At 44.2% G+C, this 24,801-nt stretch overlaps 1 long non-coding RNA gene across 1 annotated transcript; it reads right to left on the bottom strand.

The window, feature by feature from the left end:
* Positions 1 to 10,519: 10,519 nt before the first annotated feature.
* LOC137167278 (uncharacterized) lies at positions 10,520 to 24,135 on the bottom strand. The gene is made up of 3 exons (XR_010924082.1): positions 23,973 to 24,135; positions 21,742 to 21,829; positions 10,520 to 10,704 (listed from the first exon to the last, which is right to left on the bottom strand). It is a non-coding gene; the product is annotated as an uncharacterized lncRNA (long non-coding RNA).
* Positions 24,136 to 24,801: the final 666 nt, after the last annotated feature.

Here is a 24,801-nt window from a genome sequence, read left to right as displayed (position 1 = left end):
GATACTGACTGACCAGGGGGTCAACTTTATGTCAAAATGAATGGGGGAATTGTGTGACCTTGTAAAGATCAAGGCTTTAAAGACCTCTATCTATTAGCCTCATATGGACATGCTGGTGGAGCACTTCAGTAAAATATTGAAAGAGATGCTTAGAAAATTTGTGGCCTCAGACACTTGTTATTGGGAGCGGTTACTCCCATGCCTCCTTTTTGCCATCTGTGAAGTGCCACAAGTATCAACACGTTTCTCCCCATTTGAACTATTATTTGGGAAACAACCAAACGGGAGCCTAGACCTTCTCCATGAGACATGGGAGAACAGAGTCACTTAAAAATCAATGTGCTATATTATGTGATCTGCTTGAGGGAGAATTTGGGAGACAATGGGGGATTTTGTGAAAGAAAACCAGTTGAAGTCTCAACACAACTAAGCACAGGCCTAAAACCAAGGAGCCAGGATGTGGGAATTTGGACCCAGGGATACAGTCTTGTTGTTACTACAGATCTTGGAATCGAAGCTACTGACTGGGTGGCAAGGTCCATGCAAAATAGTGGGGAAGGTTGGAACAGTCAAATATGAAATTTGCCAACCAGAGAAGAGAACAGAAATGCAGATCTATCACATGAACCTGCTAAAGGCCTGCCAGGACCAGGAAGGCCTCCTCATAGTGACAGCTCCACCCTAACCCAAGCTCGGCCCACAGGCCCCTTTCGGCCACTATAGTGGACTGATATCTATGGTAAAGGAACTCCAGCCTCTACAAAAACATCAGTTATGAGAGCAGATAGAAGACTTCCCCTCAGTCTTCTCAGCCTGGCCAGGATGCACTGACCTGTCCTATCATCAAATGGACACTAAACTGGGAAAAAGGGTCCAAGAAAGCCTATGACACCTGCCACAAAAGATGCGGGAAATGGTTGGCCAAGAGCTATAGGCCATGTTAGACTTAGGGTGGTTGAGGAGTCCCATAGTGAGTGACGGAGACCCATCATGATTGTGCCGAAGCCCAACAGGTCAACCTGGTTCTGCAGCTATATCCAGAAAGTAAATGCAATATTGAAATTTGATACATACCCTATGCATAGAGTAGATGAGCTGTGAGGTAGTGTTGGGGCTGCCAACATGGCCAGGTATATATCCACTCTTGACTTTATGAAGTGTTACTGGCAGATACCTCTGACAACCAAAGCACAAGAGAAGACCACGTTCTCTACACCAGCTGGTCTCTACCAATTTAAGACCATGCCCTTCAGCCTGCACCAAGCAGTGGCCACCTTTCCACATTTGATGGACATATACTTTGATCACATGGGAGATATTCCATGACATACATTGCCAATACTGTCATGTATAGTTATGACTGGAACGATCACCTATGACACCTCACCATGATACTACAATCTCTCCAAGAAGCAGGAATAACAGACAACTTGGCCAAATGCAAACTGGCCAGCCAGGAGGTGACTTAGCTCAACTATGGGGTAGGGGGTGGGTGTCTGACACCACTAATTGATAATGCCCCAAACCAACCACCAAAAAGCAGGTGCATCACTTCCTGGGCCTTGACAGGTACTACAGGCACTTTTTACCAGGTTTCATCACTATTGCAGCCCCCCAACAAACCTGATAAAGGACACAAGCCCTAAGAAAATTCAGTTGTCCAAAGTGTATGACAAGGCCTTTAAGATGCTAGAAGGACAGCTAAGCCAGGAACCAATGCTCTCACACCCAGACTTCTCAAAATGAATCACATTGCAGCCTCCGATGCAGGTCTTGGAGCAGCACTTTCACAGTGCATTGACAGAGAAGAACACCCTATCTTGTAAATCAATAGGAAGCTGTTCCCTTGTGAAACATCTTACTCAGTCATCAAGAAGAAGGCCCTGGTTATGAAGAGGGCTGTCGATGCCTTAAGATATTATGTGTTGGGGAATCCTTTCCTCATAGTGACAGACAACACTCCTCTCTGCTGGCTCAATTCAGTGGAGGATACCAATCCAAGGATCATGCAATGGTACCTTTCCTTGCAGTTTTCTTATAGTTTTCAAGTACTTCACCAAGCAGGGAGGGACCATAAGAACACACATCTTTTTCACAAGTCTGGAGAGAACAAGAACCACAGTGGGTACCCCAACACCGACCTTGTGGGGGAAAGTGTGTGATGGGGTGCCCAGATAACCCTCACCCGCCACACCTGCAGAACATGCTCCAGGGAAAGGTGGGGCTTAAAAGGAAGCCAGACAGCTCAGAAGGGGGCTGACAAGTCAGAGAGAAGGACCTGCCCTGGAAGTGCTTGAGAAGGGATGCTGCAGCAGCCTCTCTGGAAAAGGAGGAGCCTATCTGCTGGGCCCAGACAGACAGTGCAGTTAGTACCTTTTCTTTAGCACATTTTGCTACAGACTGCAAAGCTTGGACCATAGAGTGGGGAGTAGGAAGTTAGAGAGAGCGGCCTTAAGGTGCTCTTGGGTGATGACCCTTAGGTAATCTCACAGGGCTGTGGGCCAGAGCCTGGTAGAATGGGAGGGTCCAGCCTCCCTTACCGAGCCTCCACCCACATTAAGAAGAAATTGATTCCCTGACCACTAGGCAATGCTTCCAACAAACACCAATCATCACAGGCATCAAGGCAAAACAGACAAACCAAACACAAAAGCGAAGGTCTAGTGGCAAGGCAATCTGAAAGAATAAAAACCAATTGAAGCAGTGAAATTACAGACTACTGTTGCAAAATTCCTCACAGGAGTAAGCAGGTACAATTCCATTGTAGTCTATTTGTGCCAGAAAGGGCCCCATGGACTTGGTTTTCTTGTTGTGATGGTGAGTCTGTGAACACATCTTGCAAATTTCACTACAGCACAATAGGTTTACTTCAGTATGTAAACAAACAGAAAATTATTTTCTCTGAATACATAATGAGCTGTATTAAGGTCAAACACTTGCAGTTAACCCATTCACATACAAAGAAGTCACACTAACTATTGACCTTCATTCAGCGCTTCTTAGCACAGCAGTGACACTCCTCTGCCTTTTATTAGCCATATGAAAAGTTCATCCCTTGATTTCAGTGTGGTTCTGGTGGTAATACTGTCTTGGACTGTAATTTTCTTTCTTCTCAGTTTTTCTATTCCCTTATCTCAGTTTGGAGTGTTGTAGAGTGGTATTGCTTCTAAGATATATGGGAATCAAACAACATTTTCATTTATTTATTATTACATCAGTCTTCCATGCAGACTGTAATAGAAATTGCCCCTTTCCCTCTTCAGTATTTGATAAAGTAAAATTATTTCAATTTAATAAATTTATTAGCAAGAGGGTTTTTTGGAGCAGTAATTATTTTTGAAATGCTGATGGTTTGAAGTGTAATTTAAGGTCAGTTTGATTTACAACTGACTCCAGTGTAGCATATCAGTATATTACCTGAAAACATCATTTCATTTACCGAGAGACTTTACTGAGTGAGCCGCAGGAAACAAGATGCTTACATTTTTCATCTATAGTTAATACATGGTTTCCATTCACAGGAAGAGAGTGGTTGTAATTGAGAGATATGAATTTGAGTGGGGCCACAGTAGTAAAGCAGTACCACTTGAGCTGCTATTGTACCAACTTTTCCATTTTAAAACCCTGTTTATGAGTTAATCATGAAGAAGTAAGAAAACATTTTAAAAACTGTGTGGGGTGAGCTCTGGCACACAAGGTCAGAGACCAGGAGCATTTGCTATCAAACAAAATAAATGGGAGACTAGCCCATTTGGCTTGTTATATTGGTATCAAATCACTAACATTTTGCAGTTTCTGATTTTCCTCCCCTATATTTTGCTATTTATTTTAAATGATACACAAGTAAAAATCCAATCCAACTCACTCTCCCATAACTGGAATGATGGTTCTGCAGGACCAACAGGAGCATAAAGCAGTAAAAGGTATATATGTAGGTAAAGTAAGCAGATATAAATTCCAATTGGAGAACCTTTACTTGACTTTCAGACCCCAGAATAAGTTTTAAGGGCTGGCAGATTTTTTACTTTACTGGGCAAGTAAGACTTTGGAGTCTTAAGAGGCAGTTAATTTTGGATTAGAGCTGTGTGAAGGATGGAAATCCCATTTCATTAAGGATTTTGAGATTTATAAATTTGGCTTCATTCTGAATCAGAATGAAACCCGAAATTGTCAAAATTCTGTAACAGAAAATTCTGGGGGGAAAAATTGGCTGAATCAAATGGATTTAGATGTTTTAAAAATTGTATATATTATATGATAATGCATATAATGAAAAAAATTGAAATGAAACATCATTTCAAAATGAAAAATCAAAACACTGCATTGCAAAAATGTTGAAATGGAGCATTTCAAAGTTGCCCGTGCTTTTTTTCCTGTTTTTTTTCTGAAACAAAATTTTGATGAAATTGACTTGATATTGTGAAGCATTTCACTTTCAACAAAACTGCATTCTCCAATGAAAGATATTATCTGGATATTTTTCAACCATCTCTACTTGTGACCTTACAAAAATAATTTAAGTTACTTTTCAGAATACCACCACTCATTAAACTTCCCACAGCCCTACCAGTACATAAAAGCTTATCAAAGAGTGGAGGATGACTGTCAACCTTATGAAGATTGTGTAAGACATATGGAAGAGTGTAAAGAAGGGGGCCATGATTCGGTATGGTGTCACAAGGGCATCATTGTGAGCCAATGGACTTTATTGATGCAGTCTTCTCACTCTATCCCTCAGAACTGAAGCCATTAATTTAGGTCTTAACTAGCATGCCCACTGCCCACTGCACCATCTTGCCTTAAAATAAACAAACTGAGGCAGGCGAGTAGTAGGAACACATTCAGTGTCTCACTCTGACACACACGGCACAGCCAATCCACCTTTTTTAGACAGAAGCATACTGTTGGTTCCCATACCTACCTTCTGACCAATAACTGCTCCCCACATCCGTTCTTCTCTGTTTAAAATGGGCCGGGTCAAGGCAGAAGGTCCAGCATGTGAGCTGCTTTCTTCTTAGAGCTGCTTAAAAAATGCGATGACGTGTCTTTTATTTTTTCATAACAAGTGCTTTCATGATTGTTACTTTTAATAAAAATAAGGCAAGGTTAACAACCCAGCCCAGTTGGAATGCATGTTATGGGGCTGTCACAAGTCAGTGCTGGTATTCATGCACATTACTTTTTCAGTAAGAAAATGCATTTAAGTTCCAAGCTTACAAAACAATAAGAAAAGTTATGAACAAGTATTTTGTTTCCTTTAACCCTTTTCTGCTCTTTCAGCATTTGCAACCCAGGACTCTCATATGGTAGGAGTCCTCATTTGGTTTGGAACTATAGGACCAGATCCTAAGCCCAGTCTAAGTCCCTTTGTGGCTAAATTACTGAGTAGCAACTTGGACACAGCACTGGTAGAAGTCTAGTAGTTAGGGTACAAAAACCTCCTGCTGACAACTTAGAATACGGGTGTAATAGGATGGAGCTGAACTGAGGGAAAGAGTGAAGGGCATCTTTCAAGATGCTTTGCTCTTGTGGTTGTAGATATCAGCGTGTTCGGTTTGAGAGGGAACCACAGATACAAGCTACTCAGCAGCACAAAAGACAGACACAGTTCATTCAAGGTTGCACAGAATACATTTTGCTAGAAGCTGGATGAAAAAGCAGCAGTACGTGTGCAGCATGTGCTGTGGGTGCAGAATTCAGCAGGAGCTTAATGAACTGAATCTGGTAGAATATGAATTTCACCCAGAAATAAATCTGAGCAAACAAAGAGAGAGATTTTTAAAACCACCTTTCTGGGGGAAGAGGAAATGTTGAGCAGTGCAGTGCAGTGTTGAGTGGGTTGGAATGTGTAGGTTTCTCTGGAGCCCACATATAGGGATATCCAGATACTCTACCTAAGCCAGACTCAAATACCACCCAAGACTCCTCGCATCCAACCTATTTGTGAGAGCCACAAACACTGCACTTCTCTTCAGCTACTCTCCCTCTCTCTGTGTTCCTTTCCCACTCACACAGCTGTATGTAGGGAGAGACAAAATTACATATTGATCTTTTTCCTGTGTAATAGCCTCATGAACAAAAAGGCAGTGATGCTGACGGTGTTACTTCCAGCAAAGAGCAGAGTACCACCACCAACTCATTTTGTCCCTTGTCTGCCTTTTCTCTTAGTTGATAGATATCACTCAGCCAGGTGATATGCTGCTTCTAGGAAGCGCATTCTGCTGACTCTTCCTCACATCACATAGTGAAGTAACACTGTTTCTATCTCTACAAAAGCGAAAAGGGAGAATGAATTACTAATGCCATAACTGAATCAACAGGATCTTCTGCTTTCTTTCCTCTCTCCCTGGGTTGCTTCTCAGTACACTTTATATGGGCATATTAATCCAGGTGCTGGTGCTCTATGATGTCTCTGTATATGGTAGCATTAATATCCCCATAAAAACTGTTTCCTAAGCAGAACTGCTCCAAGCTGTGCATCTCTTTGACAATTTCTGCATGAGGTCAGCAGGCACTTTACCATAACTCACTGTGCCAAGTGCAATTATAACTTCAATAGGTTGCTTCTTTATTGAAAACTTCAAACACGTCAGCATTAAAATAAGAGTTTGCATTGTTCAGCAGTCAAACACTACCTCCAGCCTCTCCTCTCTTCAAGCACACTTAGTGACGGTGAGAACAGGTTCTTGTGATTTCTGGTACTAGCTTATTTAGGTGAGGGCAGAACTACCATGAGGATAGCCTTTCTCAGGGTATTTTGCTATTTCTTATTATTTGTTTCACACTACTACCTAGAGTCCTCAGCCAGGTCAGAGTCCCATTAGGCTAGGTGCTGTACAAACATAATCAATTTATTTATTATTAATCTATTTATTAAGGTTTTTGCTATGGTATAACAAAAGAGCACCCACCCAAAACCCTTGGCAAACTTTTGAAACCACACTAATAAATAAAAGGGCCCATCATTTACTCCAAGTTCTAATAACCAGAGCTGGCCGGTAGACGACAATCCTCTTTCATGACAACTTTTAAGATTTTGACATTTGTTTTCCTTCCACATTGGAATGAAAACAAAACATTTCAGATGTTTTGGTGAAACAGAATTGTGTCAAAATAGCTATCTTCACATTGAAAACCTCAGGTTTTCAATTCCTCTCTCTGTGTGTGTCTCCCTCTCTTTCTATCTAGTAAGAAATGATCAGACACCCTGGACTTCAAAAATCCATCTTGATTAAGAGATCTTCCATTTCTTGCAATGTTGTTGTAGCTGAGTTGACCCCAGGATATTAGAGAGACAAGATAGGTAAGGTAATATCTTTTATTGGACCAACTTTTGCTGGTGAAAGAGACAAGCTTTTGAGCTAAACAGATCTGAAGAAGAGCTCTGTGTAGCTCAAACGCTTGTCTCTTTCACCAGAAGAAGTTGGTCCAATAAAAGCTACTTCACCCTCTTTGTCTATCTCAGTTAAGACTTTGGATATAGCTCCATGAAACATTTCAGTATCAATGAAACAGCATATTTCAATTAAATTAGAGTTCAACAAAAATGTTCCAACCACCTCTGCTAATAGCACAAGAAAAGATAGACAGAGCAAAATTCAATCAGTTCCCCACCGAATTCCCATACCCCTACAACTGTGTCCTATCCACCACCCATCTCCTCCTAACAACAGTCCGTGCCCTTTACAGCTCACAGTTTGTTAGAGAGTGGACAATCATGCCTAGTGGTTACAGCAAGCATCACTAGCCAAGAATCAGAGCTAAGGGTATCAGAGCCAGAGTCAGAGACCAGGGTCAAAGCAGAAGTCAGGAATCAGAGCCAACAGTCAGAGCCAAGTTATCTGGAGTGAGGCAAGGTAGGGGCAGAGCTGGAACAAGGCAGGAATGGGACTTAAGCAAGACAAGACTTGTATGTGTGTGTGTGAGAGAGAGAGAGAGAGAGAGGACATTATCTCCTTCAAATCCTTCCTGAAGACCCACTTCTGGGGTGGCTACATGAAATTAGCCAACTAAAAGTAGCCAGAGTAAACCACAATTGTGGACAGAGGGGTATTTCTTTATTTTAAAAAATTAAATAATTCAGAACTATCAAGTCACCTAGGAAACCCTATAATATTATTGCATTATCTTCATCCTCCCTTCTCCTCTTCCTTCTTGACTTTATTATTCTGATTTGTTGCACCTTCTTTCAAATTAGATTGTAAACTTGTTGGGATCTTCTCTTCCTGTGGTTTCACAGAGTCTAGAACAACAAGGCTTTGATTAGAGCCTTTGGGAATTACCATAATACAAATAACTATGACCAAACTCCACAAGTTAATCTTATTCTATTTCCACCAAAAAAACCCAACAACCCATGGATTTAGAAAAGCTGTTGCAGCTGGAACAGTATGTAAATTCGAAAGCATTTATGGAGACTTTTTCTGAGAAGGGGGAAGAAGTCGTTTATTAGTGAAAGTAGAGATGAGCCTGAATCATAAAGTGCTGGTTGAGATCTGAACTGCTCCAAAGTTTGGGGGCAGTGCATTGATACAGAACTCTGGTTTGGGCCTGTCACTGTTTGAAAGAACTGACCGAATTCCCATTCAGAAGCCACCTCACTGATCTCTGCCTGCCCACACTGCACTTTTCTAAGCACCTGAATTTACCATGACAAATGTTTTTTGTATATAACATTAAATAGTATGTTTGAGTTTCACTTATATGAAATGTAAGTGGACATTTTTAATGTCATGAACTCTCTTTTTGATTCATAGCTGAAATGACAGTTAATGCTTTATCCATGAGGATTTATTCTGACTGTAGAAATAAAGAACAAGGCTAAATTGTTATGAACAGATTAAACATGGAGAGGAGGTACTGAGAAGCACCAGATTGCCAACTCCCTGAACTGCTAGATGTGCTCTCAAGAACGTGGTAACGCATTTGCTTGCTTATTGTTACTGTTTTTACAGATAAAAATGGAATTCCTATTATTTTACCAGTACTGGAAATTGAGCTACAGTCTCCATAAGAACACCATTAAACTGATCTGCTAAAAGTTGTTTTCTGCCATCAGGACGCAGTCTGAGACGTACTTGTGACCCAGGTACCCCTCAGTGCCCACTGGTAGCGGGCACTCCATACCATAACTCTCATTAGGCCTGACACACTCTTTGCCCCCAACTCACTATAGCCATAATCCGTATCTAAAAGGGGTCATGTAAGGTGTTATACAGAAACTGGGCACATGCTGGTCATTAATATTATTGCCTGATGTATGTATTGGTGATGTATAGATGTATTATAGATGAATACCAGAAATATGTTCTAAAATGTGTTTGGCAAGCAGTATCCAAGCACAGCCTGTCCTAGACAAAGGAGCGTTATTTCACTAATTTTCCTGTGTCTCCAGGGTAAATTAAGCAAGGTGAGACCAAAGACAATGAAAAGCCCATTTACACATAAGATAAATAAAGCCATCAGGCAAGTGAGTGGGGGAAAATGTCCACTTAATCTCAATAGGGGATGGACACTGCACCTCCAGGAAGCCTTTCTGACTCTTGAAACAGCAATTATATAAGCAGAGGCAAAAAGCCAAAGGGACATAGGGTGGCAGCATTCTTCGAGCTCATAAAAAATGGATCCTCTTGGCCCGTGAATCAACAATAGCTGGAAACTGACTATATGTGTGAAACCTGCTTAGACAAAGATTGCTGGCATTAAGTTTTAGTCACTAGGAAGCATTTTATTTTGTCTTACTTGTAACCATACCTGCCTCTTTTATTTGTACTTATCACTTACATATCTACTCTTTGTTAATAAACTTATTCTTGTTTTACTACAAAACCATCTCAGTGCTGTGTAAGGTAAAATCCTCAGCCAAATTGCCAGGCTGATGCGTGCTCTGTCTCTTTGGAGGCAGCAAACTTGATACCATGAGGTCCCTTGATACCATGAGGTCCCAGAGAGAGGGACTGGACATTGCAGATGGTAATGGTTTTGGGAAGACTCAGATCTGGAGGGCTGCTGGTGTGGCCTTGCAATGAGTAACCAGTCTGGGTGGGGCTATTTTGCTGTGAGCAAGTTGCTGGTGGCAAGGCACTACACAGCACAGAAGCACCAGGATTACTGGGCAGGTGGTGACACAACCCCTTACTGTTCTGGGTAACAAGGTACCTTGCGCCACAAATGGTTCCACTAAAATCAATGGCAGCACTCACAGAGTAAAGTATTACTTAGGGTGAGTAAGTGAATCAGCATCTGGCTCTAAGTGAGGTTCCCACTGGAGATCATTGAAATGATATAATCTAAGGAACCACAACTAATGCTTTAGTAACATGTACACATATAGCAATATTGCATGATAAACATACAGGGCTGAATTTTGTTCATAGTCCCACAAGTGTAACCCCCATTGGAATACATGTGAGTTGCACCAATATAGCTGAGAGCAAAATTTCATGCCCAGTTAATTCCTTTCCACTCTAGAGATTCCCTGCTTCCAGCACAGTTATTAGACTGGCTACTGAGGAGAATTAACAGACAACCAAAGATATCTAATTTTAAAATGGAGGAATGGCAGGAGCTATGCTGCATCTGTCTCTGTGTAAAAAGAGAACGCAAAAAGCTTGCTGCTGACCAGTAACTGGTATGTTCTTTCATATGGAAGTTGCCTTTTTAACGGTGGCAACAAGGACGACAACTCCATCCTGACTTTGCCACCTAGAAAAGAACCACAAGTACACTGAGCAGTTTATCGGGGGGTGGGGGTGGGGGGGCGGGGGGGGAAGGGGAACCCTACAAAATGAAAGCCTAGAATCATAGAAGATTAGGGTTGGAAGGGACCTCAGGAGGTCATCTAGTCCAGCCCACTGCTCAAAGCAGGACCAACCCCAACTAAATCATCCCAGCCAGGGCTTTGTCAAGCCACACCTTAAAAACCTCTAAGAATGGCGATTCCACCACCTCCCTAGGTAACCCATTCCAATGCTTCACCACCTTCCTAGTGAAAAACTTTTTCCTAATATCCAACCTAGACCTCCCCGACTGCAACTTGAGACCATTGCTCCTTGCTCTGTCATCTGCCACTGCTGAGAGCAGTCTAGTCCTTCAGGTAGTTGAAGGCTACTATTAAATCCCCCCTAACTCTTCTCTTCTACATACTAAACAATCCTAGTTCCCTCAGCCTCGCCTCATAAGTCATGTGCTCCAGCATCCTAACCATTTTTGTTGCCCTCCGCTGGACTTGCTCCAATTTGTCCACATCCTTTCTGTAGTGGGGGGGGGGGGGCCAAAACTGGACATAATACTCCAAATGTGGCCTCACCAGTGCCGAATAGAGGGGAATAATCACTTTCCTCGATCTGCAGGCAATGCTATACTAATGCAGCCCAATATGCCGCTAGCCTTCTTGGCAGTAAGATCTCACTGTTGATTCATATCCAGCTCCTTGTCCAGTGTAACCCACAGGTCTTTTTTCTGCAGAACTGCTGCCTACCCAGTCGGTCCCCAGTCTGTAGCAGTGCATTGGATTCTTCCATCCTAAGTGCAGGATTCTGCACTTTTCCTTGCTGAACCTCATCAGATTTCTTTTGGCCCAATCCTCCAATATGTCTATGTCACTTTGTATCTGATCTCTACCCTCCAGTGTATCTACCACTCCCCCCAGCTTAGTATCAGATGCAAACTTGTTGAGGGTGCAATCCACTCCATCCACCAGATCATTAATGAAGATGTTGAACAAAACTGGCCCCAGCATTGAATCCTGGGTCACTCCTCTTGTTACCGGCTCCTAACTAGACATCAAGCCATTGCTCACTACCCGTTGAGCCCAATGATCTATACAACTTTCTATTCATCTAACTCATACTTCTTAACTTACCGATAAGAATAAAGTGGGAGACCATATCAAAAGCTTTGCTAAAGTCAAGATATATCACAACCACCACTTTCCCCACATCCACAGAGCCAGTCATTTCATCATAGAAGGCAGTCAGGTTGGTGCGGCATGACTTGCCCTTGGTGAATCCATGCTTAGTGACCTGATCACCTTCCTCTCTTCCAAGTGCCTCCAAATGGATTCCTTGAGGACCTGATGCATGATTTTTCCAGGGACTGAGGTGAGACTGACTGATCTGTAGTTCCCCAGATCCTCTTTCTTCCCTATTTTGAAGATGGGCACTATATTTGCCTTTTTCCAATCATCTTGGACCTCCCCCAGCTGCCACGAGTTTTCAAAAATAATAGCCAATGGCTCTGTAATCACATCAGCCAACTCCCTCAGCATCCTCCAATGTATTGCATCCAGCCCCATGGACCTGTGCATACCCAGACTTTCTAAATAGTCCAGAACCTATTCTTTCACCACTGAGGGCTGCTCACCTCCTCCCCATTCTGTGCTGCCCAGTGCAGTAGTCTGGGAGCTGACCTTGTCTGTGAAGACAGAGACAAAAAAAACATTGAGTACTTCTGCTTTTTCCTCATCATCTGTCACTAGGTTGCTCCCCCATTCAGTAAGGGGCCTACACTTTCTCTTGTCTTCTTCTTGTTGCTAACATATCTATAATAACCCTTCTTGTGACCCTTCACATCCCTTGCTATCTGCAACTACAATTGTGCTTTGGCCTTCCTGATTTCACTTCTGCATTCCTGAGCAGTATTTTTATACTTCTCCCTAGTCATCTGACCAAGCTTCCACTTGTAAGCTTCCTTTTTGTGTTTAAGCTCCCCAAAGATTTCTTTGTTAAGCCAACCTGGTCGTCTGCCATATTTGCTATTCTTTCAGCACAGTTTAATTTCATATCTATTCATGCACAGAGTTGTGTCATTGACTTAGGTGCCATTTTTTTAAATACGAGGAAATTAAATGCAGAACCCTATATTAATGCGACATTAAGGCAGTGTATTTAAATCCACAGAAGTCAGGAAATCCAAAAGTTACTGTTCCCACAGCAACATTAACTCAGCCAGACCGCACACATTTTACATATAAAGGTATACAGTTAATAGCACCAATGCTAATCTAAGATACTACATAATAATCAATGTGGTCAAGTTATTGTTGCTGTGGGAACCTTTACTTCTGAATTTTCCTTCCTTTTTTATTTAAATTCTCAGATTTAATGGTTGCATTAACAGTTTCTGAATGTACTAACATATTTTAATTTACCCCATAGTAGGTTGTAATTTCTCTGCAAGGTGTACAGTATTTCATTACAGCAGTGCACACTGTGTAAGAGCAGCCAAAATTGGTTACCAGTCATTGAATATGGAACTGGAAGTGCTGCAGATGCTTCTAATTGATAGAAAATTTAGAAGATTTCAAAAGTTCTGACTTTCAGTTCCTGGCCATTGACTGCCTGTCATTGCATTAGACGTGAAGATTTGGGATTTTTGTCAACCATTATGAATCTCACTGCATTACAGATGGTGCAGAAAAGAGGCCCATGACTCTGCACAGGATGACTGTTTTAGTATGTCAGGCTGCAGTTCAGACCTATGTACCTGTGATGCGGTATCCACCCCACACTTGCCCAGAAGGGGTTAATGGAGGCCAAATGGGCCAATTAACCTATTAGACTGCAGGCTGAAAGGAAACCCCTAATTAGGGGAAGCTCACCTATTTGGGAACAGACAGGGATTCTATAAAGCCAGGAAGCTGGTAGCAGGAAGGAGGCTGCAGGAAGGCAGTCAGCAGTCATTCCCTGGGAGAAGGGAGGTGTGTTGGGGGGCCATAGAGACAAGTAGTCCACAGCTGCTGACTGGGAGGAGTGAGCAGAGAGGCCAGAAAAGCCCCAGAGAGGGGGGATTGCTGGGGTAGGAAGCAGCCACGGGAGTAAGCAGCAAGATTGGGGACTGAGCAGACCTTGGTTGTGTGTTGTAGGATCCCTGGGTTGGAACCTGGAGTAGAGGGTGGGCCTGGATTCCTTTACTTGCCACTGGGGAAGTGGCACCGCTGGGCCAGTGAACTGGAAGACTGTCTGGGCCACTGTGGGTGTGACAAAGACTTTGAAGGATTATACCCTGGAAGTGGGGGAATGTTGAGTGACCTGGTTGGAGGGCCAAGTCACAATACGGACGCTGCAGTTCCTGGAACGAGAGAGGAGCTGCAGACGAGAGAGAAAGATGGAGTGATAGCGTGCAACCAAAGGAAGGGGCATTGACCTCATGAGCTAATCCACAGAGTGGCTAGGAGGAGGCGCCAGCCCAGCAGTGAGTGGAGGCTCTCGTCACAGAACATTTCAAGTTTTAGTGATCAAAACTGAAGCTCACACTTTGCTTTGGAGATGCCAGGTCTGATTCTTTGTTCATCCTGAGCCTTGAGAATCTCTTAAACCAGTGCAAAGTGGATGTAAAATGCTACCAAATGCTGCACTCACTTGGCACTGGTGTTAATGACTATATAGTCTATAGGGCAATGGTGAATCAGTCACATGTTCTCACATTTTCACAGTTGCTAAGGCCAAGTCTACACTACATCCTTACTTCAGTATAACTACATTGCTCTGGAAAAATGAAAAATCCACACCCCTGAACAATGTAGTTATACCAACCTTACCCTCTCATGTAGATAGCACTAAGTCGGCAGGAGAGCTTCTCCTGTCAAAATTGCTAGCATCTCTTGTGAAGGGGGAGTTATTAAGCTGATGGGAGAAATCTCTCCTGTTGGCTTAGAGCGTTGTCGCCAGAAGCGCTACAGAAGCACAGCTGTGCCGATGCACGTTTGTAGTGTAGACTTACCCTAAGTGTCTACATCACAGAACTGAAGTAATGTAGGCACTGGAAAAAAAATTAACACTTTATTTTTATTTTACATTTTGTTTTTAAATACATTTGTTTTAAATGAGCAGTGGAGTTCACTGGAGTCTGGTGCACTGTCATGGGATAGGTAGGTCCACCCCATCTCCCTGTGGAGTGGGTTGGGGAGTGTGGTGGTCCCATGGTTAGAGCTTGCCTGACTGTCATTGGAGTCAGGACAGTAGGGCCCAATGGCCAGAGTCAATATGGCTGCCCCAGAGATCAGGGATGGGGGGCCCAATGGTCAAAAGTTGGGGGGGCTGCTACCAATGAGTAGATGGCCCAGATAGGGGGACCCGAGCCCTCCCTACTCCATCAGGTCCCAACGCAGGTCCCTGGCAGTGGCAAGGTTTCTTACCACTGAGTCAGCAGGGGATACACCCACAATACGCTGACTCTTCCCAGGGGTCATGGATGTTTGCCCCCTCCCTAGGCTGCTTCCTACTCTGTCTCTTAACGTGATGGTCCACAGGTCCTTAGGACTTCCGGGCTCCTCAGTATACATAGTCCCCCAAGACCCTGACTCTGGTTTGGGGCCTGGACACAACAGGGATCCTGCCTGGTTCTCAGGGTCTCTGGATGCCTCAGGCAAGGGTTGCAGTGGTTCTTGGGCTGGAGCCTCCAATGAACATCCTTATTCCTCTGTGGTCAGCCTAGAATGAGCTGGTCTGCTCCCTTTTATGCTGAGGTAGCAATTGGAGCATGCCCAGCATGGCTTGGGGGGCAGAACTTCTGCCACCCATAGTGTGTATTTAACCCTTTCTGGGCCAGTGCAGGGTACGTCCTCCCCGTCACACACCCTCCCCCTTAAGAGTAATCCTGGCAGGTGATCTGGCCCCTTCTCTCCTTCCCATTCCCACCTGGAGAAAAAGTTCACGTTGGCATGAGCCTTACTGGGTCGGTGTAACACATGGAAATCATAAGGCTGGAGGGAAAAGTACCAGTGCATGATCCGGGGGTTTGTCTCCTTTATGCTATGTAACCATCTGAGGATGTGCATGATTGGTAAGGTGTAGGACCACGTCTGGTGCGGCCTGGGCATTGCGGCCCTTCCTCGGGCCCAGGCTCTGAGGAAGGCCACTGCACCTTCCAAAAAGGGAAATGTTAGTGTCTTTCATGAGCCTTAGTCCTGGCCCTTAGGCAGGGCGGGAGGGCCAGCAGTGTCCTCTGGTCAGGATAGTAGGGTACGGTAATCACTCCCTGGGTGGCGAGGACAAGGGGGGAGGGGAAGGGAACGCAGGCACACCCGACCCCACTGCATCCCAGCCCAGGACCCTAGCAGTGGCAAAGGCATTGCCACTGAGACAGCAGGGCTCCTGCCAAAACACGCCGACGGGGCTTTGCCCCTGTCTCAGCCACGGTTATGGCTGTCCCTGGGCCACTTCCTCCCCGTATCCCCAAGTACCTGTATCTGCCAGATCCTTGTGGTCACTGGAGTACACAGCCCGCGGCAGGCTCACCAGTCCCTCTTCGTCCACTGGCGGCAAGTCGTGGAGCTCCTCGGCGGAGGGCAACTCCTCCAGGTCACAGGGTTCCAGGGTTTCAACCTCAGGCAGCTCCTCCAGGTCAAGACCGGCCTCTGAGGGTATCTCCCAGTCCTCAGGCTCAGGGGGCTCGGTCCAGTCGCTGGGGCCCAGAGGTCCTGTCCAGTCTTTGGGGCCTGGTGGCCCAGGCCAGTCTATGGGGCCTGGAGGCCCTATCCAATCCTTAGAGCTCGGTCGCTTGGGCCATTCCCGGGGCCTCTGCTCCGGGAGGCACTCGCTTGGGGCAGCGGCCCGGCTGGGTTCAGGCCTCTGCTGCAGCCGGTGAGATGGCATGTCTGCTTCCGGAAGCAGCCTGTTCCCTACTGACCTGCAGGGCCTGCTTTTTGTATTCTCAGCCCGGCGGAGGTTCCGCCCCTCTGTGGCCGGATTGGCTGGTCGGTTGGACCTATCCCAGTCTGGCTTTCTGGTTGCCGGGCAGACTGGACTGCCAGCCCATTTACTGTCTGCGCTAGGCGGTGTGGCCCTTCCTCTGGCCCAGGCTCTGAAGAAGGCCGCTGCACCTTCCTACACATGGTTATATTTAGAAAAAGTCATGGACAGGTCACAGGCAATAAACAAAAATTCATGGCTCATGACCCATCCATGACTTTTATAATAAATTTCCCTGACTAAATCTTAGCTGTTCCTGGGGCACTGCTGCTCTGGGGGCCCCGGGCACTGATGACTGGCCCCTACTCTGGTGATGGAGGCTGATTGATCCCAGCCACCCACCCGCTCTGAGGCCCCCAGGGACTGCTATTTGATGGCCTCTCAGGTCGCCCCCCAGGGTCACTGCTTCAGCCACTGCTCAGGCCATCTCCAGGACCGTTCCTGAGCCGGTGGCCGCCAGGGCCATCCCCAGCACCGCTGCTCAGGCAGTCCCAGAGATTGCCTCAGTAGCGGCCGTTGCAGATGGCCCCAATCCGTGACTTCTGTGACTTCCATGACAGATTCACAGCCTTAATGAGAGGTAATTAACCTGAAGTTACTTCAAAGCAAGTAATAGAGCAGGGTGTCAATGGCCCACTTTACTGCCAACACCTCTTTCTCTATTGTGGAATAATGTGTTTCCCTAGGGAACAACTTGTGCTTAAATACGAAATGGGGTGCTCTTCCTGCTTGGCCTCCTGGGAGTGGACAGCTCCTAGTCCTACATCTGAGTCATCAGTTTGGAGTATGAATTCCCTTGTGAAATCTAGGTGAATGAGGATTAGTTCCTGTGCTAGCCACTGGGCATCTTTTCTGCATCATCTGTAATGGTTGCATCCTATCTGCCTTTCAATTTTCATATTAATCCCCATATTTTCCCATTTAACTAATAATTCCCCATGTGAAACTGTATCAAATGCCTTACTGAAATCCATGTAAATTAGATCCACTGCATTCCCTTTGTCTAAAAAATCTGTTACCGTCTCAAAAAAGGAGATCAGGTTGGTCTGGCACGATCTACCTTTTGCAAAGTTATGTTGTATTTTATCCCAATTACTGTTAACTTTGATGTCCTTAATTACTTTTTTTCAAAATTTTTTCCAAGATCTTGCATACTACTAAGGTCAAACTAACAGGCCTGGAGTTACCTGAATCACATTTTTTCCCTTTCTTAAAAATAGAAACTATGTTAGCAATTCTCCAGTCATATGGTACAACCCCTGAGTTTACAGATTCGATAAAAATAATTGCTAATGGGCTTGCAATTTCGTATGCTTGTTCCTTTAATATTCTTGGATGGAGATTATCCAGCTTCCCCTCCCCCCCACTTTAGTCCCATTAAGATGTTCAAGTTTGGCTTCTATCTCGGATGTGGTAATTTCTACCTCCATATCCTCATTCCCATTAGCCACCCTGCTACTATTGCCAAGCTCATCATTAGCCTCATTAAAAACAGAGGCAAAGTATTTCTTTAGATATTCGGCCATGCCTAGATTATCCTTAGCCTCCACCGGATCCTCAGTGCTTAGTGGTCCCACTTCTTCTTTCTTTGTTTTCTTCCTATTTATATGGCTATAGAACCTTTTACTAATGGTTTTAATTCCCTTTGCAAGGTCCAACTCTACTTGGCTTTTGGCCTTTCTCACTTTATCTCTACATGTTCTGACCTCCAAGAGGTAGCTTTCCTTGCTGATCCCTCTCATCTCCCACTCCTTGTAGGCTTTCTGCTTTCTCTTAATCATCTGTCTGAGATGTTTACTCATCCAGCTTGGTCTACAACTCTTGCCTATGAATGTTTTCCCCTTCCGTGGGATGCAGGCTTCAGATAGTTCCTGCAACTTTGATTTGAAGTAATTCCAAGCCTCCTCCATCTTTAGATCCATGAGTTCTTCTTTCCAGTCCACTTCCACAACTAATTCCCTAATTTTTTAAACTTAGTCCTTTTGAAGTCAAAGACCCTAGTCACAGATCTTTTTTTGTTTATCTTTCCATTTAGTTTGAACTGAATTAGCTCATGGTCGCTCAAACCAAAGTTGTCCCCTACAACCAGTTCTTCTATGAGGTCCTCACTACTCACCAATACCAAATCTAAAATGGCGTTCCCTCTTGTTGGTTCAGTAACTATTTGGTGAAGGAATCCGTCAGCTATCACATTCAGGAAAATCTGGGCCCTATTATTACTACTAGTACTTGTCCTCCAGTCTATATCTGGGAAGTTAAAGTCTCCCATAATCACACAGTTCCCAGTAGTATTTACATCATTAAAAGCCTTAAAGAGGTCGCTATCCATGTCCAAATCAGATCCTGGTCATCTTTAACACACCCCAAGCACTATCCCAGGGGAAACACTAGTAGTTCTCTTCCCAGTCTGATTTTTATCCAGACTCTGTTTTATCAATTCCATCACTTCTAATTTCTTTAAAGTCTACCTCATCATTCATATACAATGCTGCTTCACCACTTTGCCTTTATTTCTGTCTTTGCTAAACAGCACATACCCTTCAATACTTGTACACCAGTCGTGACTACTATTCCACCATGTTTCTGTTATTCCTATAATATCTGGTTTCACTTCCTCTACCAGTAGCTCTAGTTCCTCCATTTTGTTACCCAGGCTCCTCGCACGGGTATATAAACATCTTCATTTTTGCTGTTTGGCTTCACTCACATTCCTTACCTGATTTGGCACAGTCATTCTACTGCCAATATCGCCTATTATATTGATATCTGCACTACCCTTCCTCTTAATGTGCATTCTGCCCCCACTGCTCTGTCCTTTCTTATTTCATTTTCCTCCCTCTCAATGCTAAAATCGGGTGTGGAGATTATCTGGGCATTTCCCAACCATCTCCCCCAACTCCCTAGTTTAAAGATCTCTTAATCAGTTGTGCCAGCCTCCATCCTAGAAGTGCATTTCCCTCCTTACTCAGGAGAAGTCCATCCCAAGAGAACAGTCCTCTGTCCATGAATGCCTCCCAGTGATCATACATCCCAAAGCCCTCCTTATAGCACCACTGCCTGAGCCATTTGTTGATCATCGCAATCTTGTCATGTCCTTCTCTAGGGAAGAGGCAAAATCTCACTGAAGATCACCTGAGCCTCGATTTCCTAAAGTGTCTTCCCCAGCCTGGCATCATCTCCTTTGATATGTTCCAGCGAGAATCTAGCCATATCATTTCTACCTACATAAAAGACAATCAGTGGATTCTTTCCCACTCCTGATAGGATCCTCTTCAGCCTCAGGTTCATATCCCGTACATTAGCATACAGCAGACAACACACCCTTCTGTTCTCCGGCTCAGCTCTGGTTACAGGCCTTTCTGTTTTCTCAGCAGGGAGTCCCCAATCACATAGACCTGTCTTTTCCTGGTGACGGTGTGATTCTCCAGCCTATCCCCTGTTCTTTCTGACTGCAAGTCATCTCATCTACTATTATCCTTTGCTATTCTCTCCAACCGTTCCTGTATCCTCCTGGGGTTCTTATTTGGTGGTATCTCCATTGGCTCATCCACTCTTCTTATAGGACTAGCTGCTCTTCTCTTCTTCCTTGTCCTCCCACCTTCAGTAACCACCTGCTGTGCCCCTTCTTCATTTTCCAACTCCGCAAACCTGTTCCTGAGCTCTATTTCTCCTTCACTAGCCCATCTTTTCCTCTGTTGGGTTCTCGCAGTCACATGCTTCCACTGGCCACTTTCCTCACCCAGCGTTCTCCCCTCAGAGTTCATTGGTCCTGCTTCCATCTGCAGGTCTGGGTTTTTCCTTTCAGCCTCCTCATTCCTTTGCGGCATCATCTGCTCCCTTCCAAACTCAACCAGAGTTTCCACCTGCGTATCCAACCCTTGAATCTTCTCTTCCATCAGCTCTGAGGCGGCACTTCATACAAACAAAGGTCTTTTGAGGTACCCCCTCATGTACATCCCGCAGCTTTCACATCCAGTCATCTTCATTGTCTCTTCCACTGCTTGAGTGACTACCAGTACCGCCTCTGTATCTGTCATAGCCTTCCCCCTACTTCCTGTCAGTGAGAAACACAAAAACACAAAACCCACCGAAACAATCCCCAACGAGCACCGCAACAATACCAGAACACCACACACTGCCTCCCCAAACTCCCACTCAAACTCCCCTGTTTTCAGCTCTGTTTGCTGGCTCCTGTGCTGCTGCAGCTGTGCCTCTGCCTGATTGAATGGCTGCCTTTATAGGCTCCCTAATTAGGGTCAGCTGATCTCAGTACACCACCCAGGACCAGCTCCTGCAAACTGAAGAAAACGAAACAAAACAACAACGACACACAACTCCACAAAACTCACCCACTGCCCGTAAAGTCCACTCAAACTCCCCTATTTACAACTCTATTTGATTTCCCCCAATTGGGTGGGGGGAGCTATTATATACTCTGTACACTAAGTATGACAATAACTATCAAGCTAATATATAAAAACTATTTACAAATATTTTACTTTACAGGTTAGACATGGAGTGAAAGAGGACACAATCCCAACTTAGGCCATGCAACAGTAAGAAGGAACAGGAGAGGTATTGACCCACACTGCTTCTTACATCCTCATTTGGGAGCACTAGAGAAGCTACTGCCCATGTGCAGGTCAACAGATGCTGCTTTGAAGAAATTCCGGACGCAGGTGTATGGCGTGTGGAATACACATAGGGAACTGTCACTCAAAAAAGAACCCTCTGTTCTTTCATTCTAGATACCAGTATTCTGCACCTTTGAACCTGTCCCCCCTTGCTTTACAGAGAGTAACAAATCTGGCAGTCATCTTCCAGCAGAGAGGATGAAGAAGTGGTCCCCATGAAGCTGGTACTAATTCTGCTGTAGGCAATAAGTGGTTCTGCTCTCAGTTCCAGGCCCTAGCCACACCACCATGGAAGTGTGCCAGACCCCCCCAAGTTTAGGAAACAGACTCAGATCCTGTGTGCAGCCTAGATGCAGGGCTAGTTACAATTCTTAGTTAATAATTTAATAAAAATAAATAAAATAGTATAATTTTACCTTCCACCACCTCTAGTTTCCTCCTCATTTCCTGATAATCCCTTCACTCTCTCTCTTCAACCTTCATCCCACCATGGAACTCCTAGGGCTGAAGAAAACTAGATGGGAATCTCTCCAGAACACCTTAAAATGGCCAGAGATGTCTCTTTGCTGAGCACTGCAAGGCACTCCTTCTCCTTTAAGGAATGAATGCCTTGGGCTGGAGTGATCGGGGAGCATTCCAGAGGCAGTGGGCCTGATGCTGATCTAATTTACACCTCAGGTTTAAATTTGTATAATTTCAATGGCTTTAATGGAGTTATTCCTTATGTATACCTGTGTAAATCAGAACCGAATCTAGAACATTTTCAGCCCATGCCAGTTTGGGGAGCAAGAAGCCTGGGTCAGGATTTGAACACAGCTCTCAGTCAAGACAGCACAGAGTAGTAATACTGGGCTGGATCAGTGCAATTGCTTTTTCCAACAAAGTTTTGAAATATAAGCCCAACAAAAATAATTCTGATCAATAATTACATTTTGTGTGAAAATCAAATACGTTATCTCGTTGAAAAAAATAATTTGCTTAAATAGTTATCTAGTTTAATTAAAATTACTAACGATTATGGACTAGACCAAGAGTATCTTAATTAGATCTGCTTACAGATGTTGAGGTTGCCTCGTATTTTAATAAGAGAAAAACAAATGTACTAATTGGACTTTACTGAATATATGTGGTTAGGTGCACAAATGTGAGGCAACTCTAGATCTATCCCAGCTATGCATGGGAAGAACATGCCTGGGGTTACAAAGTCATCTGGGAGGACAGAGAGCAGGGAGCCCGGCCATCTGAAGAGGGGAGAGAGAAAAGAAAAAATAGATTCTCAAGTCACTCATTAAATGATGAACTCCTGGCTCTTATAAATGCTGAAGGAGGAAACTTTTGAATGGCAGCTCTCATAACAAGAGACTGTATCAGGGACATTCTCATCATTAAGAGAATTAATCAGCTAGAGGCAGGAAATTGTTCTAATGCACAGGAAGATGGAAACGGCATTTAAAACAGAGAATGATGTGCTTCCTCGCACAGCCACATGCCAAGAAAAAAAAAGGCGAGAAGTTCGAGGAAATAATCTAATAGCAGTGTAAATGATTTAACGTTTGCAGACGAATCATCAATAAGAGCCAATGAAAATCCTTTGGAAGGAGATTCAACATTTTTTGTCAAGACTGGAAAATGCACTGACTCATCAGGAAGCAATGTCTTGCTCAGGAGTTATTGCTGAGTCTCAGTATGGTGTCAATATTCCCTTTGTCTGATTAAAAAGTATTTACAGACAACAGAGGCCAGAGAACCAGCAGCAGACATTTATTTCTCCGCTAATTTAAAGCCAATTTTTTTCTAAATAGTCTCATGGTGCACCACAAATGTTTTAAAATTATTTGAGAAGAGCTCAGGAGTTGACAGGGGACCTGCATAGGAAAGCTGGAGATGCTTTTTAATAGAGCCAATCACTCTGTTAGGTAGGATAGCAATGAATTCACATGCAGGGTGGACTTCTATAGCTGTCGGACTTTCCTCTGGAAAGCCACAAATTGTTACTTAGAGAGGAAAGAAAAATGCCTTACAACAGATTGGGCACGGGAAAAGAATAAAGAAAAGATACAGTCTGTGGGCCAAATCATGGAACAGGAGCCAAAGGGATTTGCTGTGTGAGGAAACCATGTCCAACATTATTACAAGGTAAGGCACAGCCTCAGCCTGCAAAAGCTAGTGCAGAGCTAATAGTGAAGGGCTTAGTGGGATGACAGTCTATTACTTCCCCAACACACCATGGATGACTAGTCATTCCCAGCACACCTGGTTTCCTTTCTGCAGTCAGTCGCAGAGAGCTCCCACAGAGCTCTGCTCTGCAATGCCTCTGTGGGATATACATCCCCTGTACAGATTGGGCCACTTCACTCCAATTCCTCTGCTTTGGGACCTAATGTACCCACATGCTCATGAGCAGACGTACGACTGGGACCTAGGAACATTTTTTACTGTAAATTTACTTTAAAATTATTATTAGGAATAAATTTATATGAGATGACCAAGAAGAGTCTCTGGGATCTTGGCCTTTCCAAGAATTCCTCCTGCATAAAACATGAAAGCCCAAATTAGATGTGTATATATTTAAATGCATAGTAAGGTACCATCTAGTTTATATACATATGAAAAAAATCTTACATGAAATAAATATGCGCTGGTTTACCTGGTAGCTATGGTAGCACTCTGTGCTGCCAAGCAGAATTTGACTCCTGGGGCCTGACCATCTGTGATCCTAGATCAGGCAGGATTGTCTGCCTCCAAAAATGAAGGTTAAATTTACTTGTAACTGGGCTTCTTTGAGATGGGTGCTGAATAGCCCCACTCTTTGTGCTAGTTCCCAGGCAGATTGGCTGCACTGGAGATGTGATGCCATGAAATTCTGAGTACTCAGGTGCTCAGGATCATAATCAAGCAGTTTTCCATGTGTAGGTAAGGGCCATGCAACAGTCAATGCACCTTCAAGAGGGCTTTCTTGTGGGATTCAGTCCAGGTGGGAGACAATGCTGTGGGAGCAGGTGACCTCCCGTTCTGCATAGGAAGAGGGAGATCACTGTGAATGATCTCCTTTGCACTCATAATATAGGGAAATAATCAGCATGGACTGTACAGGACATCAGCATTTCAATTCCTACACCTGTAGGATCTGTGTAGTCCAGGCAGCATATCACACATCAGGGAGAAAAGGCAGGAAGAGACTTGAAACCTGTTGCATGTTTATTTATGTGGGAGATTCTAGGCAGGTTCCTGTTTAGAGCTCAGGTAGAGGGAGCAGCTATAATGCTGAGCGTAGGAAGGGGGCTGGGATAGATGATGAGAATCCTCCTAATGCAATCTGGCTCCACTCTGCTACACTGGACATAGGTGAAGAAAGACATTTCAAACATGTATAATTTTGTGTTAATGAGGAAAAATGAAGATTAGCTACCCACAAGCTGTCCACCTGAGTGCCATTCTCACTGAGTTGTGCTAAATCTAATTGTCCTAAAACAAAT

This window comes from Emydura macquarii, unplaced genomic scaffold (genome assembly GCF_026122565.2).
Source record: "Emydura macquarii macquarii isolate MOO-44397 ecotype Brisbane River unplaced genomic scaffold, CSIRO-AGI_Emac_v2 contig_320, whole genome shotgun sequence".
NCBI classification, from domain to species: domain Eukaryota; kingdom Metazoa; phylum Chordata; order Testudines; family Chelidae; genus Emydura; species Emydura macquarii.
The sequence above is the reverse complement of the archived record's forward strand: the minus strand, read 5'-3'. Positions and strand labels throughout refer to the sequence as shown.